At 35.2% G+C, this 20,088-nt stretch overlaps 1 protein-coding gene across 4 annotated transcripts in view; it reads right to left on the bottom strand.

Annotated features, from left to right (window-relative positions):
• SGCG (sarcoglycan gamma) overlaps positions 1 to 20,088 on the bottom strand; it is a 110,322-nt gene that overhangs the window by 72,885 nt on the left and 17,349 nt on the right. For 2 of the 4 annotated variants that reach the window (XM_017831591.1, XM_017831589.1), the window contains exon 2: positions 4,076 to 4,167. The gene's annotated coding sequence lies outside the window, so the exon portion shown is untranslated. Of the gene's footprint in view, positions 1 to 2,120; positions 2,214 to 4,075; positions 4,168 to 20,088 lie in introns of those variants that run through there. The other 2 variants (XM_017831592.1, XM_017831593.1) reach the window with 2 other exon arrangements.

Raw genomic sequence — 20,088 nt, forward strand, 5'->3', positions numbered from 1 at the left:
AAGGAAATCATCAAAAGACACGTACTACAGAAGCCTTTTTTGGTGATGTTGACTCGAGCTGTTTAGGTAGCAACCAATTCTAAGTTTCTTCAGCAACCGTGACAAAGTAATAACGCAATGTAAGAAACACAGAAGATGAAGAACATGGAAAAATGTATAAACACTGGTTTTGACCAGTCTCTCCACTGAGAGACTACAATGGGCAAGAAGACCTTATATCAGAAAGCCTGTACAAGAGAAAGACGTTGTAAATATCTCTGTAACAAAAACCCTTCAGTCAGCACGCATCAAACATGTAAGACAATCAACCTTGAGAAGTAAGTCCAAAGGAAATCCAGTTTACTTAATTCACAGTCATGAAAATAATTAAAAACTGTAAGAAGGCAGGACCTGGGATTTGTATCTCATGTAAAACGCATTACTTTCCACAGGAACGAAAAAATCTCACAAGGCTATTCAGGTAAGAGGGTCTTTGTACATCCAACTTTCTGTGCCATTTCTTTCTTTCAACTGTTCCTCCAAAACTCTTTTCTCTTAGCTTAAAACATACATTTTGCCTCAGTATTCTCAACACTAAGTGTAATCACACATATCTGTATAATTACAAACCTATTACAGTAGGTATGAATAGTGTATCTTCACATTGTTACTAAAGCCTTATGATTATGAATAAAACTCAAAATATAATGTCCTTTAAACCACTGAGTTTTCAACTGCATGCTATTACAAAAGTATAAAGGTTTAGAAAAGATATTTTAATTGGTTCTCTCTAATGGTGGGCTTAATTTAGATCTTTTTATTTTAATTTAACTCCATACAGTGGTTCTTACCCTTTGGTAGTATCCTAGTAACATTTTTTTCTTCAATACATAATTGAAAGGAGGTCTGTAACTAATAGCAAATTTGTTTAGAAGATAAATAGACATTCATCTCAGCCTAAGTGGCATAATTTGTGACTCCATCACAACCAAAACCTCTAAAATCTTAACGGACGACAAACTTTCAGAACTCTATGGCACAAAGTTAATACAGTTCGCTCAAATGGATTACTAATTTGAAAGTGGCTATGCAGATTAGAATTCATCTCTTCAAATACAGACAGCATCAGCCATATTTACCTATGCCCCCTCCACAGAAAATGGAGATAGATGGACACTTCCGGGACATGAGTCACCTCCTCCTCAAGCAGGAGGAGATTTAAGACAGAAATAGTAAAAACACCCAGACCTCTATAAAAGGAGCCTAGCTGACTGGCGTTGATTAGGTAAAATCATATTCCTACTCTTTTGCAATATCCTGTTTTAGGAACTTATGTTCTGATTCATGATTAAGTATGCAGTGCAAGCACCTGTTGGTGGCAAGACATCAAGTATCGTCCAACAAATCATTTGATAATGAGCCAGTAATCCACTGATACCCAGTTAGTAATTTTCTTTCAGGCAGTAAAATTATCCAAGAGAAAATGTATTTGAATTCAAGGAGATTACAGAATTGTAAAAGGAGTTCTGTATACACATAATTATATGCCCTTTATTAATTCAAGTATGCTTCACAGAAGTTAGAACTGATTTTGGTCACAATTCCTCAGATGGAAGGTTATTATCACACTATCAAGCCAAAAAGAAGTGTTCAGCAGAAGCATGGATACATTCTTGACTAAATTTAACTTTCAGTATGTGATAGATACACTGAGAAAAATTTATAGCCCCAAACATCAGAAGTTTACTACTGCAAATGATATATTTATATAAGTACAGTAATATGATATTGTAGAAGATTTAAAAAGTACTAAGAGTTAGCTTCTTAATATTATAAAAGTGCAGGTTTAAACTATGCAACTTAATACTGCATTTAATTGTAAAAACCAGTAAAATTAAACTATCAGAATCGAAAATAATTGTAATTAAACATGAATGCATGATTTAGGTTCTAAAATAAATCACATAAGCATCAAAAATGATCCTTAAATAAGGACAAAATCAGCCTGAAGTGTTGCACAGAAAATCAGATGGGGAGAAGCTCAATACAACCATGTAATGAACAAACAAAATCAAACTCAATTATTAACATGTTAATATTTTACAGATATAAAAACAAATATTAAAAAAATTGTTACGTACCGTAGGGATTTGAAACAATGTGGTCTTCTGAATACACTACAATCAGTCTCTTTCCAAGAGAGAATTGCCTAACTTTTCCACTACTTTCAAATCTGGAGTGGAAGATATTTTAGGCTGGCCAAATATCACTGGAAGAAAATTCGTTCACATGTTTGGCTGTGTTTTGCATTCCATCCTGTTGCTCTGGCACAAAGATGTAGCTAATTATAATCTGTGACATAAGCGGCTAATTCTACTGCTAAAACGGTTGTGTACTAATTCCAGAAATGAACTGCCCCACTGTAAGACATAACCAATCCATAACGTGCACTGAAATGGCTCAACCTGTCACGTAATGTCAACTGCTTTATTAGAATCCAAGAATATGCAGCACTTCATAGAATCTGCATGTAAAAACTGTTATCGGAGTTTGCTGCTAAAGCACATAATGCAAAATTAGAAACAAAAAAGCTTCTGCTTTCTTCTCTGAATCCATATGTAACTTTCAACTGAGTTTTAACAGTTGACTTTTTGAAAATTTTTCATTTTCTTGCTGACATAATTCTAGCTATAATCTAAACTGGCTGGCATACAAAAAGTCTCTTTAAAAGAAGAAAATACATATATTATAATATACGTATAATAGTACATATAAATTTTATACAAGAACTACACTAACAATTACGAATTTTTCCAAAAAGTTAAGCCTGTCTTGGTATAAAAGACAGACGCACATAAATACTAAGAGCTATATATAAAAGTAACATATATTATATATTTTAAGATGAAATTATAGAAATTATGACACATATTTTTTCAGTATCATTTAAGCTTTGAGTTCTCAAACACAGAAACAAGGATTCCAGGCCACCACTGCTTATATTAGACTGACTACACAACACTAACCAACAATTCTGTTCAACCTACAATATTTTAGAATCTGTGCTAGTAGATGTCTGTAATTTAAAAAGCATTAAACCATACATTTGTAAGATTTACAAAACAAAAGTTTTGTGCTATATAAAGCATTGCAATCATTGTCCATATGTTTGGACAACTTCATTTCTCAAAGCACGTTTCCTTTTTTCTAGCCATGCCCTCGCACTCTTATCATACTTCAGAAGACGAAGCTCCTATCAGACATTTAACAGTTGCAGATCATAAATTTAGGACTGACACAAATCCAACTGATTGCAGGCTTACAACATAGTTTTTTCCCTTTATGAATTCAATGGCCATTGCTCCTTTATCAGACTCTGTTTACATACACAAATGGAGAAGTTCTTTTCTATACAAAGGAATTAATTCACCAATATCTGACAAAAAAGACAAATATTTTTCGTAATAAAATATTTAATAATAGCTTTGAAACTGCTTTTATATTTAATCTTGGGGATTTATAAAAGATAAAGTGTGAGGAAAGCCTTTGTATGTTGTGTTAACACCAAAGCTCCTATTTAATTGAAATCTATAAATGATAGATAGTCTTGAAAGGTTCATTATTTAGTCATTATTTAGGTGAATGGGATTCATTCTAGGGATTTCCTGCAAAATCTTTTGCTCATTCTTGGAGAAAATCAGAGAATCAGTTAAAACTGGATACATGACCCTCAAAAAAGCAACATTTTAAATGGCATTTTAATATGTCTCCTTTTGGTATATTTGTAATTATTTGCTTTCTGAACTTATAAAAAAATATGGACTAACATAGTGCCCAGCTATAGAAAGATTAGATTGTATCACCCAGTAGCTCTCTTTATGGACAGAACTTTGTGTTATTTTCTGCATATGATTACTCTTCTTGGTCTAGATTCATGATATCCTTTGTCTTNGAAAGATTAGATTGTATCACCCAGTAGCTCTCTTTATGGACAGAACTTTGTGTTATTTTCTGCATATGATTACTCTTCTTGGTCTAGATTCATGACATCTACTTTCTGAAAAGTAAAAATTCTAAAAATGAAAAAACCAAATACCTCAGTTAGTATCTTCTGAAGTTCTCATGAAGTAGGACTGAAGCAAGAGCAACTGTCAGTGAGTTCTGTATCATCTGAAGGCAGCTGTCTTCCTATTTAAACGCAAAGAAGGGAAAGAGAAAGCAAAATTTTTCATGAGAATGGAGAAAGAATAAGATATATTCCTGAACTGCTCTCCTGACTACTTTAACTGACAACAACTTACAAGGGATAGACCAAAATTCACTGAGCTTAAAATTGTGGAACACAAATGAAACACTAGACTCCCAACACCTGTTTGGACTCTAAATATTCATGACAGAAGAGTTTACAATAAATGAGAAATAAACATTAGTAAAAAAATCTATGTGCAAAATAATAAAAAATATTTCTGTTGCAAGCATAAGATTAGAATACATTAGTATAATGAACAGTAACTTTAATTATGGAGTTACATTGCATTTGTACAAAAACTAAATCTTTCTCTTACTATTCACAGTTCAAAAATGCTGATGTCCCATTCCTCACCAAAACCTGCCAACTTCCTTTCCAATTGGAGTTTGAAAGTCAATGACTGACGACGTAGTCCTGTAAAGGTAACTAAGCAAACATATTTATCTTGTCAGAGACCACTCATACTTGACTAACTAGAAGTACTTGCAAACTTACAGCATGAAAAAGCTATGGAAAAAGATAGGTAAACTGTGGTTTGAATATTCTGCCATCTTAATCCATTCTATTTTTTTCCCTCTAATTTTGTTGAAAAAAGTTCTGTGTATATCTACAAGATTTCAAGAATATCTGTATATTCCTCAAAGTACAAGAACACAATGGTGGAAAAGATAACGACTATCAGCTATCAGTTTAACTAATTCATCTGACTAAAAAGGACATAGAAGCTATTTGGCTCTGTCAGATATTTTTTAAGTCTGTGAGATGTTTAAAGATTGTGATAAGGATTTAGTACCCAAAGGGTATTTAAGGAACAACAATACTCTAGCCAGTATGGTAAACTGAATTTATCTGAAATACTGTAATTATGTGGTAAACAGTAAAAATAGCTAAAATTAGGTTGTATGGATGTGTAACTCCAGATGATATCAGAGGTCATTTACAACCTAAATGATCCTATGAAACAGAAGTTTTGCCATATGAAATATTAAAAGATACCTTGCTAATGGTTCAGAAAGGTCAAGTAGTGTAGCAAAAGCAAATTTACATTAATGATATAATGGTACATACTTTGGGAAAAAAGTATGAATGCAAAAATGCAAACTAACCAAATTCCCAACCAATTAAAGTGGAGGATAATTTTATTAATGGTCAGAAAATACAAAAACTAAGTATTTACTGGACATCTCTGTCCATCTCTGTTCCAAGAACAGAGGGGAAATGTCCGAGTCTCCCTGATTCTTGTTCTTTTGAATTTTAGTTACTTATGAACTTGAAATGATGCAACAGAGAAATCACTTTTTCAAAAACTATTTTTTCCAGTTCTCCTATCTTCCCACTGCTGTTAGAGGACCAAATATGATATAAAACAAGAACTGTTGGAATCAATTTTTTTGTGTTTCCTTCCAAAGAATTTGAGTTGGCCATGTTTGATGTGCTTTTTAAATTTGTAAGGGATAGGACAGCCAGCCATTTACTGATAGATCAAGACCTTGCCTCTTTCTAAGAATAGGGCTACAGTGAATATTCAGAAAGGGATGTAATCTAAACGTGAGCAAAACAGTGAACCAAAAGAGGATTATATCTTTCCAATATAAACAGAAGCAAACATTTGAAAGTTACTCTTGCACCTACTAAAGCTATAAAAATGCAACTGTTTTAAACAATTACAAAGTGGAAAATATTTCAACAGGAACCTTTTGAAATATAAACACACGACCCACAAATACAAGGCTTTAAGGGAGATCTGTTTAGACTGTTTCATTACCTGATATCTATAAGGGGGTTCAAAACAGCTTTGAAACTCAGAATATTTATGTTTTGTTTAAGAATGAACAAGATTTAACTAAAAGAGAAAAATCTCAAAATTACTATGCAAGACAATATGAAAATAAAAGAATTAATTCATAAGTGTCCAACTACCCCGTGTGTCAGTGCACAGCAGGTCCTTCTGTCTGGTTTCTAGAAGTTTTTTCCATGTGTGAGCATGAACAGTTGGTTGTGGGTCTACGGCCTGATTCTCCTATCAGTATTTCAATCTCTGCTTCAGCTGTTATCTCTCTGTTCCTTGCTGCCACACCCATCTTCTCTATCCCTTTTTTTGCCACATTCAGTACCTGGACTTTCCTCCCCAGTACATTCAGTGGCTCTAGAATAGGAATCTTTTTCACTTACTGTTCACCAGCTCAACTCAATCTCTTCTCAAATTAACACAGACACAAAATTAATTTATATAAAACCAATTCAAACTGTCACAGAGGGCTAGTTAACGTTTTTTTTGGGCGAGGATGTGTTCAATGGTATCTTCTGCTTGGATTGCATCTTCACGCAATCTGATTAAAAACTATTTAATTTCTGTGGGTTTAATTCTGCATGAATCTTTAAAGAGATTAAGCAGTGAAGCAACAAGTAAAAAGCTGCATGGGTACTCTGTGCTCAGTGCTGTACTCTGTGCAAAGATGAGCCTGACAGGTGCCTTGGAATAGAGGTAAGATGGGATAAATTTCTTTTCTAAGAGCAAACAAGCAAGCTCATTTTGTAGACCCTTTCAAAGAGTCCAGTTGAGGGAGCAAATACTAATTTGAGTCTGCAACTTGTGCCGACTGGAAGACACAATGGAGGGACCTTGCTATAGTACTAAAAAAAGTACTTAAAAGCCAGAAAATGTTGCCTGACTTAATATTAGGGAGGAAATAAAACCATCAAACATTAAATATCAAAGCAGATTTGGAATTAATTTGTCTGCTGCATTGTTGGTATGATTTAAGCATTTTTCTAAGCACAAAATTCAAATACTGTGGCTTGAGGAAGTTAATCGTTAGCTTTTTTCAGGAAGAAAACAAGAAATGTATACTTTTGGTTTATATGAAACTCTCTAATATACTGGATCGGAGAGTGGAGCAAAGCATTTTTTCATAGGTTCACTGTTTTGTGCATTTGGATTTTTATTTTAGGATATGAATCACTGCGCACCTACTCACAGCTCCACCTGCGAGCACTCTGGGACAGGCACAATAGTGTATTCACAGGTCTATTTCATACAGTATGTCAAATCACTTCTACAACAGATGTCAAAAGCACTGACAATGAACAGAGAATGTTTCATGTTCTTTGATGATAACATTTCCTCTTACATCATCTGACCTTTACTAAAAACAAAAGCAAAACCCCTGTCTGTCCCTCCATGGTAGATTGACTGTCCCTCCACGGTAGAATAGGTTTAATAGGTCTTGGAAGCACTGCCTCTGTACTCATATTCTCATATTGCACGAAGGTTTGTACGTACCAACCCTAAAGAATAAAATGAGTTTACCACTCTCTTTTGCTTTCTTCCTATTTCTTTTATCTTCTTTTATTTCTCTTGCTTCCTTCCCTATTCACTGACAGAGCAGAAATACCGATAATCAAGAGATATAAAAATCTGCCACTTTATCATTAAATGTTATTTTTCAGTTACATAGCATATATTTAATTCTAAGATAATAAAGCAGGTGTATCTAACCTGCATTTGAAACAAAAGCATATAAAAGCGCCTAAAACTCAGTGTAAATCCAGTTATTCAGTGTCTACTTCATTAGTTAGAATACTTTTTTCATTCAGTACCACCATGCATCTTCCCAGAAAGAAAAAAAAAGAAAGAGTTAAGGCACACAAGAAAAAGGTTTCCTGTTTCAGAAGATTTAGAAGAAGAGAAGTGGAAATCTGAAAATTATAGTGCTCTGGCCAGGGCACTACAACAGAACCCAGAGCTCATGCCCTGACACACTCAATGCCCAGAATTTAGTGGATTGTAATTTTATACTTGGAGCAACTGACTACTAAATTATTTCCATAATAGGAACCTGCATTAGTTTAATTTTCTTAAAACTTCAGTAATCCATAACAGTGATAAAAAGATGGAACACTAGTTAAATATTTAGGAAAACAATACAATATTAATACATTGCTTCTTCCCTGTTAAACAAGTGGAAAAAGCTACTGTGGGATGGTCATACTACAGACCAGCATGTATGCTCAAAGAAAGAGAACGAGTTAAGACTGGCTGTTTAGCTAGTATAAATAAATTAATACATACTTAATAATTTGTTATGAGACCTAAAGAGACCTTCTTTAGTTTATTTTGTAAGCTGAACCTGTGCAACAAAATACCAGAAGTACCTCCATAAAAAATGAACTAAAATTTAAAAGCTGAAAAACCAGAAGAAAATAAATAAAAATGAAGAAGGAGTTAACCCAAAAGTACGTTTTGGCTAATATGTTAAGTCTGGTCATTTACCTAATTAAATCTTGATCCAAGTGAAATGAAGATTAGGTATAAATCAATGAGAGAGCAAAACAAGACTATAAAGAAGCTATGTCCTAAATTTTATTTTGTAATCATCTAGACAAAAAGAAGCTGTAATTGTTTTCATTTTACATGAACCTATATCCTAAACTTTATTTAGTAATAATCTAGACAAAAAGAAGTTGTAATTGTTTTGCTTTTACATGATTGCTTCTGTTCACAGGTTTTGATAAATATTCAGTGTAAAAGGGAATCAGGTATAATAAAGGTTTCAGCTGTATAAGAAAGTTAAATGAGTTTACATGATTTATTTCTAGATAATTTTCTTACATTTACACATATAAAACGAAACTTTAAAGGGGATCTGCTTAAACTTTTCCTTTACAGTGAGCTCCTCAAAGTAAACCAGATTACATTATAGAATTTTTATTTTTTAAAATAGAGAACCTGGGATCAAGTAGTCAAGACAGAATATAAATAGAAGAAAGCCTATGAACAAGTAATTTCCTGGCCATTTCTCTTTGCGCAAAGAACCCTTCACTCCAGACCTGATGTCTGTCCCCTCAGTAATTCAATGAGTTGCAGAAAGCTCTGAAGCTCTCTCCAGAATCAAGGAGGTTTCCATTTTATCACCTGTGAAACCTGACTTGCAGCTCTGTGGCCCTTACAATTTCTTCTCTTAACTGTTCTTCTGGAGCTGCAGGCTCCCTCACTGTGTTTCTTTGCTTTTATACACCATGGTAAATTTGTGGTTTCTGAAATTGTCTTTTTTAGAGTATTTTTAAATGTTCCTAAGGAATGACAATCTTCTCTGCTTCCTTCTGAGGAACACAGTAACTAAGAAGAACAAAAAGCCCGCAGGTTAGGTCATACCCACCTATGTTTACACGAGCATCGTATGCAGTATGATGAATTGGCTAATGGACAAAAGTATACATTTTCTTCAACAATTTGCACACTATAAACCACATTATTACCAAATTATGAATTCTCTGAAACCAGACATATTTTCACTGTTATTGAATAAATTAATGTCTTGCAGACTGTACAGGAAAAGCTTTTATCCAATACTGATTATCTCACGTGTTTTTTTTGGTAGCCAGAAAAAGCCATGTTTCCAAAGCATTTTACTTCTCCTTTAAAGCCATGCTATAAAACACTGAACAATTAACAATTTTTCCTTTTACAAGTTGCCATTGTAAAACTGTTCTGAAGTAGATTACTCTTAATTTTGCCATCAAAATCATACTACACTATGACTCACTAAAAGAACGCCAGGGAAAAAAAGCCTTAGCATTTCAAAATGCCAGAAATGGGGTGGAGGGTGAGAAAAGCCACAACAAAAAGCATTTTTAGTACTATAGAGTAAAGCAGCCTAAACCACAGCTACATTAGTTTTTATTCTGGAAACTAGAAGTATACAGCATTTTGTAGTGTTTCCATTTTTGACTCTGGAGATGAGTCCGAGTCCCTCACTTCTAAATTGCCAATAATCAGTTTAGACCTGTACCATACAGGTACACAGTCAACCCAGCAAAACAGTTCACAGAAATAACTCCTTATCTTGAAGGTCTGGGCACTCTTTGGTTAACAAAACACAGTTACATTAAAAAATATAATTGAATTGATTTCCCAAGATCACTCCATGAAGACTCTGTACTGAACCATATTTAAGAATGCCAGGCTGAAGTACTTAATCCAGAGTGATTTTTCTGGATCAAGATGATTGTCCTCATCAGGCAGAAAATGGAAGCTTGGCATTTAGCTGAGATCTCAGGAGTTTTTACCTCTTCTGATGCTCTAGGAAGACAAAAAGAAGGCCAATGGAAAGGAAGTAGAAAAAGAACAAGCAATTTTTCTCACCAACCACCACAATAAAATAGCAATTTGTGCTCCTACTTTCTGTGGAAAAAAAAATCAAACAGCCTTTAAAGAGCAACAGTAGAAGTGCACAGAAAATAATTTTTAAGAATCTGGTTTGAAGTTTTGAACTTCTATTGAAGCAGAGCCTTAGTACCAAAGGTTAAGTCACAGCTTAAATCATAAGATTTCTTTGAGCTACCATTCACAAGAAAAACTGTAAAAATAACAATTATTAATGTTGTTAATATACACCAACAATCTGTTGGCCCTACTGAGATTTTTGCTTTGTCAAAATGCAAGCAGGAAAATTAGACACATGAGAAGTGAATTTAATAAGGAACTTGCCATCTGGCATAAGCAAGCAAATTTTAAGTATAGCCCTTTTAAGATAGAAGAAACTGTAATCAACCAGGGAACAGACCATAAGCTATTTCTTGTTTGATCGAAATGCGTAAATTAACTATGGGAATCATGTAACTATCTAGTATTTTGAACGGTTATCCTTGAGGCTGAGCAACTGGCAACCTCATCAAGCAGAGAAACAATAATATAAGTGTTGACTTAAAATTAAAAGATATAAATGGATAAATGTTGGCAGCCTGTAAGAATGTGACATCCCACCTTATTAACCAAAGCTGAAATATACTTGCAAAATAAATAGCTGAATTAGTTTAAACAAGAAATAAAAGCACACATAACATTCTTTCTGGAGTGCTATTTGGAGCAATGTTTATTATAATTTGGCATCCCATTCTGACAGGCTATTTTGAAAAAAAAAATAAAGAAAAGCCAAGTACAGAAATGGACAACAAAGTGAAGCAGGCCCTACTCAGCTGCTCTCATTGCACAAAACAGAAGACAGTTAGTTTGATCTTAGTAAGAAACATTATCAACAAACACCCAAGTTTCTCCTTTAGCGAACCTATGATTCGTAATAGTTTCATAATTACTAGACAAACTAATTGACTAGTAATTGACTAGTCAAAGTAATTGACTAGTAGACAATATGTTCCTTTTAACTATAACCAAATATTACAGTTAAAAGTCTTTTTCCTTGTTATTTAGTCAAAACATTTTACTCTACATCTTTACTCCTCACCCTTCATTGGCTTTGCATCAGCTGAAGTGACAACAGCTGCATCCTACTTGGTATGATCATCTCATTTACTGTCTGGATAACTACACAACGCAAGCAGGCTGCCTCATTTTTAGTGTGCAGTCAAAACACTCAGTCCATCAACTGTTAGAAAATGGTTGCAGTGCTAAACACAAAGCCAAGGCACAGATCAGCCCCTCCAGCAGGAAAAAACTTCCAGAATTTCATTGACCATTTCCTAAGATAAAGATGTCTGACAGCCTCTGATCTACTGTTAGGGTTTATTAATCCAGCAGATGAGCACCAAAATTAGTCTAAAAGTGTGTTGATCCATTTCGTTACTATACAAAACAAAAAGGACACTCTTATTCACAGTATAATTACCTGCATACCCAGTTTAACCATGACTTGCAGCTATCTGTACCGTATGTACAATTTTCTAAGGAAGTAACCTTGACGTTTCCTGGAATATTCATTGGAAAAGGCCTTAAAGGATGACCAGCAACATACAGGTAGTCAGTGCCAAGCCTTTCGGATTTTCAGAATATGCACATATCTTTGGGGCTCCTCTTTAATTGTGATTGTTAGACTTTATAATTGAGTGATTTTACCTGCCTCATAGGAACACTAAAATTTGATTCTGGGCTTGGTAAAACCATCAGTACCAGACCATTTAATTTTTATATTCTCAAACAAGCTCTAGTAGACAATGTACTTCTCTTTCCTGATTCACTGTGCCTGATGTGCTTGGATTTTAAACTTTTTCTTAAGTCAAGGACATATCAGTTTATTATCAATAGCTAGTAGCTCTTATTTCTTATACAATTTAATACTCCTTGGCTTTCTTCTACATAACAGCCCCAAAAGAAGAAAAAAAATAATGAAGCTGCATTTTAAAAACAGATACATAGTCCAATACATACCTGGGTGCATGTGAAAATACATACAGATATCTCCTAAAATTCCCCCCAAAATCTCTACTGATTGCCACAGGACTGAGCAAACAGAAAATATGACATTTTTGTTTGCTATTGAAATAGTTCAGGAAGAAAAGTTTCAGTCAATACTATATTCAGATTTTCTCCTGAGAATGGTACAGGAAGAGAAGCAATATTTTTGGATACTTGTGTTCTCCTTAAATTTTTAAGTCTGAATCAAGGGGGGATTGGCACTTTGCCACCTGAGGCTAGAAGAGAAGTTGCCTCCAGCCATGTTAATTTTCATTACAAGGTCCTTGAGGAGTATGTTGTTAGCTGAAGACTGGGAAGTCAGGGAAGACAGAAACTGAGTGTTGAATTTGTGATATTCAGCATCCAACAGCACATAGGAACACTCTATCCACAGTGATATGGATAGCCAAGTGACTGTGAAAAAGTGAAGACAATGACTCACCTTCTGGTTACACATTCAGAAACTGTTTGAAAGGATTTGAATGAAAATGTGCTTGGACTGCTGCTGGGGAAGTTGTTCAATCCTTGGCACAGATTGTAATGATCCTTCATGTAGGGGCCATATATTGAGAGACCAGGACAAGAGCAGCTGGTAAAGTACTGTAGGGAAGTCTGACCTTATTCTGAGATCAACTAATGGAGGAAATCTCACTGCCACAAGAGACAGACCCTGAACAAAGAAGGAGCATTTTGGTGCTGCTGGTTTAGTAGCTAATCTGCTATAGACAGAAATCATTTCTGCTCTTGATGCTTAACATGGAAGTTATAGGTTAAGGAGAATGGTCTTTAATTTGGAAGACTACCTCTGTGAGCAATAAATCTGTGCACACTGAATGTTTACCAGTAACATGTTCCCCAAGCTGATACAGGAAATTAGTACACCCATTTAATCATACAATATAACCTCTATAGAAGAGGCCAATAGATAAAAAGATATTCTTCTACATTAAATTGTATCTCTTCTCTCAAGTAGCATTTTATATCCTCCTATATTGCAAGGATCTTGTAGCCTTCCCTTGTCTTTCACTGGAAGAGAATAGATTTATACACTTCTCATTGTCAGTCACTGGTTCTCTGGCAAATACCAGGTGCATTCTCTTAATGGAATTGGTGGTGGTGATGGTGTTTCTTCAGTCATGTTCAAATAATCTGAGATAACTATATGGGCAGTCTTGGGTACATATTTGGCTAATCCTCAAACCACAGCTTAGAGTGGACAAATCATATAAGTATCTATATAGTATATATATTTTACTCAGACAGTCAGAGATCAATATGATCTGTATGAAATGATCTGTATTAAGCATTATATGAGGTACTGTGATACAGAAAGATACATATTTAAAGAAATATGCAATCAAATTCTGATTAGTAAGGTTATATTCCCTTTGCTTCAATAAAAAAAAAATGAAACAAAGAAAACATCTAATTAATATGAATGCCCTCTAAAATCTGAAGATTTCTGTGAGATTTTTCTAAATAACACAAACAAGTCTGTCTATCCATAGTGCACATTGGGACTTCACAGTCTAGGCCAGATGAAACCCCATAAATCACATCCCTTAAATTTTAATCAGTTTTAACATTCACAGATTGATTAAATAATTTTAAAGCTAATTAGAAAGCTTTAGTTGTTACACTCCAAATTACTCACCATGACAAAATTGGTTTCTCAAGCCACAGAGAATACACACATGTGCAGAGATACACACATGTATCTAATTCATGTGTGTATTGCAGAGATATACATATGAATTAGACTATATACTTTTTGTACTACCTAGACTGCAGTGGGATCACTGGCAAAAGTAAGCGTAGACATAAATTTAAATTTTCACATGACTGCAGCCCATTTAATTATCTGTTTGGTCCATATCTCCATACCTTGCTTTCTTTTCAAGCAATCACCAGCATTTGGAGCAATGATTTGTATATGGTCTGTACATTGTCAAATAGCTCCACTTTAAATCTTCTTCTTGTAGCAGCATAGATAAGCAGGTAATTTGCATTTGTTAATTATTTTATGGCTTACCAAAAATATAGAGAAAATGTGTCAACCTAATTCATATTTACTTGCAGTATGATTGTTATACACCCATTTAGAATTAACCCCTCCTCCCCCTCCAATTAATAAAAAATATTTTGGGCTATATACACTTTTAAATGGCATATTAAGAAATTAAATATGACAAGCAAAGACAGATTCATAGTCCCACTTCTGTGCTTAGTAAATAGTAAAACTGACATGTTTACTTATATTCGTCTATGAAAAACATAACTACCTTAAAATAGTTTTTTCAGAAGTTCTTACTGGAAATGCCATGCTAAGTCAACTGCTAGTTCTGTGTAGGCTCAGGGAATAGATCCAGAGGAGGGCAAAGAACACAATTAGCAAGATAAGCTAAAAAGTAGCAAGACAAACAGGTGGACACATGTGATAGCTCATAGTGTGTCAATTTCTTAGGAATGAAAGTTAAAAGTAATCCCCAACCTTATACTTTGTGTTCCCAAAAGATCAAGAGGTTAACTGAAGTTTCCCAAATTGTAAATAGAATATTATCTTCCATTGTCTATATTTCACTATCCATGTTAAAATTCGATTTGACGAGTAGCTATTGAACGCCATTTGAGATAAAATTTCCTCATATCATATTCACTTTTAAACCGCTTCAACTAATTTACAAAAATATGCAACAAGTGTAGCATAAACCCAAAATATTCACTATCTACCCTGCATCTGTCACTAAAGTAGATGATTTTAACAGCCTTTTACCACAGGATTTAATTCAAGCCACAAAAATAAACACTCTTTTCGTCAAGCTCCTGTCTGTGAAACTAATTCAGCACTACATATGGGAATTCTCCTATCAGCATTCATAAACACAGCACACTGGAGCTAGGCAGAGAAACTAAGCTTATCTCTAATGTTTTTTTTTACTGCCATTCAACATCTTCCACAGCTTCTCAACTAAAGAGCTGTTGTATCTCCAATCACCTATTTATCCTGATATTCTTGCTTAGTTGCAGTTTTGAAGCTCCTGCTCATGATTACAGCTTTTAAAACCAAGGAGGGAAATTCTCCTGACCAGTAATGGTGCTCCTGCCTTGGACAATTCACTTTTGCGATTTTTTAACAAGGGCTTTTTAACAAAGGACATATTTATCCCAATCACAAAAGAACGAAGTTTTCCCTTGCAATGTCCAGAGGAGAACTGCTCCACTAACAGTGCATGAGATACAACACACCCGCTGCCATTTTTGTACTGCCGCCACCTTCAGTCAGTTCCTTAGATGCAGAGATATACATAGAAAATACTTGCCTTTTCTATCTAACATATATATCGACTAGAAACCCCTTTCTTTGATGGGCTCACCTGCTCACATAAGTATTCCGACAACAGCTGATGGCATGCACTGCCCAACCACCAAGTAAACAGCGGTGCAATGAAAAGTTCCAGTACAACAGCAACTGCAGACTTTGAAACTGGTGCAGCACTAGATATATGACCTCACAGCAAGATGTCTGAGGTAAAATGTTAAAGAACATGGCTACTGAGGTCACTCAAGTACTGGTAAAATCACAGATTGGGTTGGTTTGAGTTGGAAAGGACTTTAAAGATCATGTAGTTCCAACTCTCCTGTCATGTGCTGGTATCATATGATGATATATGTCAGAAGAAATTCCTACACTGAAACAACAGAACCCACTTCCCACAGTGGAAATTAAGAGTTTGGGACACTTTTTGTAAGGCTTACACATGCAAAGGTAAAGAATGAACATCCTTTTTGATGCTGAGTATGTAACAATACACAGCTAGCTTGAGAAGCGTAAGGCCAACAAAGAACACCAAGAGATGAACCTTCTTAGATTAATTTTAAAAGTATATTGAAGCAGTAAAGAAAGCATCAAGGAAAAATTCTGAGGGACTTTCCCTCTTTCAGAAGGACAACATGGCAGTCAGACTAGATGATTGATGTAGGTCCCTTCTGACTGAACTATTCTGTTCTAGTCTATTCTAACATACCTTACATTTCTGTAACCTGGATTTCATTTGCCATTCTACTGTCTCATCACTCAGAATCAGAAGGTCCTTCTGAAGCTACTCAATTGATCCTATTTCTTATTTCTTTTCAAGTATCAGACTTCCAAGTCCCTTCACAGTCCTTTTTACAGGTCTTTTCTATGATAACATATGCCATGTGCATTGTGCAAGATCTGTGTTAACAGGTCTCAGCACAGACTGTTGCAGATCTCCAAAGACAATGTTTCTCCACTGCAAAACTTTAGCATGTATTCCTACTCTCTGGTTTTTAAGTTTTAGACATCTGTTCCTTCTTTCAGTACCCTACTACTTGTGCCATGGCTGCTTAGTTTCTTAAATTTCTGGTTAGGGAATCTCTTGAAAGCTTTCTGGAAATCGGAGGAAGCTGTAAATACCAAGATCATTTTTATTGATGTAATTTTCCATGTGCAGGGGCACATAATGTCATACATCTAGAATGAAACTGATATAAACTAGAATAGAACTGACCTAAAATTTGAGAGCAAAAATATCAAACCCTATCCCTAGTCATAAGTATACAATAATTTGCTTTACTGGTTCTTTTCATGCCTTCATGACACATACTGTGAGAACTTAAGAATTTATCTCATTTTTACTTCTTGGGGTACAATAACAACAAAATCAATGTCAAAAAGCCACATTTAAAGCTTTCACAAGCATCAAAGAACCAAAATTACAAGCAACAATGCTAAAGACTGACAGAACACAAAGAAGCTTTTAGTTTAGCATCCAATTTCCTGAGAATTAAAATACAACTATCAAAGTGATAGCAGTATTAAAATGAAAGTTGAAAACTGTCAACTTTTGATAGGAAGATTACTTCTAAAATGTTAGAAACTAGTCAGATGTTTCTAAGTCAAATGAGAGCAACTTAGTTCAGGTTTACATAGGACACTAAAATAAAAAGAGAAAAGTGTTTAAAAAGAAGCAGTTTACAGTTTACAGAAAGGCAGAAGACTGTGCTATACCAAACAAAGTTCCATAGAACTGAAATAACCTCTACTGTAATTCGATATCAATGTAAACAAATACCCTACTTTATTCAGGTAAGGTTAATTAACCTATGTAATGAACCAGTGCAAGGAATTCTGAAATCTATTTTGGCAGTGTATGCATAGTGACTTAAGCACAAGAAAAAAAAAAGGGGGGGGGGAAAGGCAGTGATTGTCATTGTATTCTCAAGTCCTTCTAAACCCATGTCTCCTACAAGAAGGAATTCTTTAGGAGAGGTAAAGAAAGACTATGAATATCCATTTAAGCAATACATGCATGTAGAGGAGCTCTCTCCGTTTCGTTCTTTTAGGTACCCTCTAGATGTACATTCACAACATGAGCAAGCTCACAAAGCTCTGCCCCACTCAGTAAGTAAGTGAAAGTAGATTTTAAAACTCCCTGAGGAAATCTGCTTTGTCAAACAAATGCAGCATCAGTCCTGCATGCCTTTGCAGTAACAAACTAGTTACTGAAAATTGTGAATGAAATTAACAATAGCCATTGTAGAAGTTTAGAAACTTTTTTATCAATTCTGCTGATATTCTCAGTGTACTTGAATTAGTAAGTATTCTTAACCAAGTTTCAGTTGGATAGGAGACTCCCAATAGCTGGAAAAATTTAAGCAATTGTTTACACAATTGTACCTATAGTATCACTCTATTCACTCCTTTTCTGCTTTAGAAGGCTACTATAGCTCATGAAAGAGGTCCTGAATGCATGAGGTTGTAAACATAGGGATTACAGAAAAATATCAAACTAGACCTGCTATCTAGAAACCATGTAACTCGGCAAAGAAAGCTCAGGTTTTGCAAAACCTGATATATTCTGCTTCAAGAAATGATGGAGAAAGAACAGAGAGAAAATGACGCAACACAAAAAAGATGTCAACAGCCTATCTTTATTGGAGCTAGTGGTAGTCTGTCTCTTTATAGAACTTCACAGGTGGAAAGAGATTAAGCTCACAGCATAGAGCAGCCAAAGACTTACACTGATAAAACATTCATACACAAATAGCTGGCCAAGGTGGGTTGATGATAAGTGAGTGTACTGTTTTTGCCTGGGATGGAAGTAATTTTCTTCACAGCAGCTCATATGGTGCTATGCTTTGGATCTGAGACCAAAACAGTGGTTTGGTAAGCATTTCAGCTCTTCCTGAACAGCGTCGTGGCCTTCTCTGTTTTTCACGCTAGCTCGCCAGTGAATGGGCTGGGGGTGTACAAAAATTCAGAGAGGACACAACCAGGGTAGCCGACCACCAACTGACCAAAGGGATATCACATACTATACGATGCTGTGTTCAGGAATAACAGTTTGGGGAAAGAAGGAGAAAAGCAGGGGGGCATTTGGAATTATGGCATTTGTCTTCCCAAGCAACCATAACATATGATGAAGCCCTGCTTTCCTGGAAAGGACTAAATATCCACATGCCAATGTGAAGTAGTGAATAATTCCTTATTTCGCTTTGCTTGTGCACACAGCTTTTGCTTTACCTGTTAAACTGTGTTCATCTCAACTTACAGGTTTTCTCACTTCCACTGTTCTGATTCTCTTCCCCATACTGCTGGGGAGTGGGATCAAGCAGCTGTGGAGTGCTTAGCTGCCTACTGGGGCTAATCCACAATAGTGGGAAAAACAGTAACTCCTGGATAAGATGGCCATTCTGGACTATTTAGGGACACACTGTTTTCATTTTAGTAATCACATCAGTACCTCTCTGTCCTGTACACATTCCGCCTTGTGGCTAGTGGAATTGCTCTTCCAGTACATATTGGGGTAGTTAAGTCCCCCATATTTAACAGGTTATGGTTTTATGTCGCTTCCTCCAGCTGTTTAAACTGTGTAAAAATATGAAATAATATTCATATCTCTTTTTAAATATTGTAATTACTTTTGTGATCTTTGGATGCAAGAATACATTACTTATCTTACATCACTAATTGTCTACTATACTACATCTGTTAATTATGCATTGTCAGGCAAATGAGACAGTATTTTATACTCACAGATGTGAAGTTCTGAGTACTGTTACCTTTTTACATATTTACACAATATAAGAATATGCAAGTGAGAATGAAGGACAAGAAGGAAATGCATGTAAGCTGGCAGAATGTCAGCCACAAAACCTCAAGAAACATCTAATAACAATTCTACACTCTGGGAACTTTCCCAGAGTCAGTCCCCTTGTCAGGCATGATCTGGTCCAGGGACTGGTAAATTTATACTGCTGACACAACTGTTATTCTAGGACAGGGTAAAGGACTTTCCTGTTTAGCAAAGAGGAATAGCACTCTACTGCCGATCTCAAGGGCCTAATTTGTTTTCCAGAAGACATCTAAAACAGCACAATTTTTTTATTTATTCACGGTAGGCTACAAAAACACAAATGGCTGTTAGACCAGGACCTCCTAGGCAGCAGACAGAAACCATTCTTTCCTTCTCTTTTCTTCCTTCACTACAGAGTTTCAGAAAACAAAACAACAACAATAAAAATCCCATCCCTCCCTCACCCGTCCCCAGTCACCTAAAACTGGCTTCTGCCATCACTCTCAGGACCATAGATGGTCATTTACCACCAGCTGGCATGCAATGTCCAAATTATCTTATTAATATAT

Source organism: Lepidothrix coronata, unplaced genomic scaffold (assembly GCF_001604755.1).
Source record: "Lepidothrix coronata isolate B3197 unplaced genomic scaffold, Lepidothrix_coronata-1.0 Scaffold193, whole genome shotgun sequence".
In the NCBI taxonomy this organism is placed as follows: domain Eukaryota; kingdom Metazoa; phylum Chordata; class Aves; order Passeriformes; family Pipridae; genus Lepidothrix; species Lepidothrix coronata.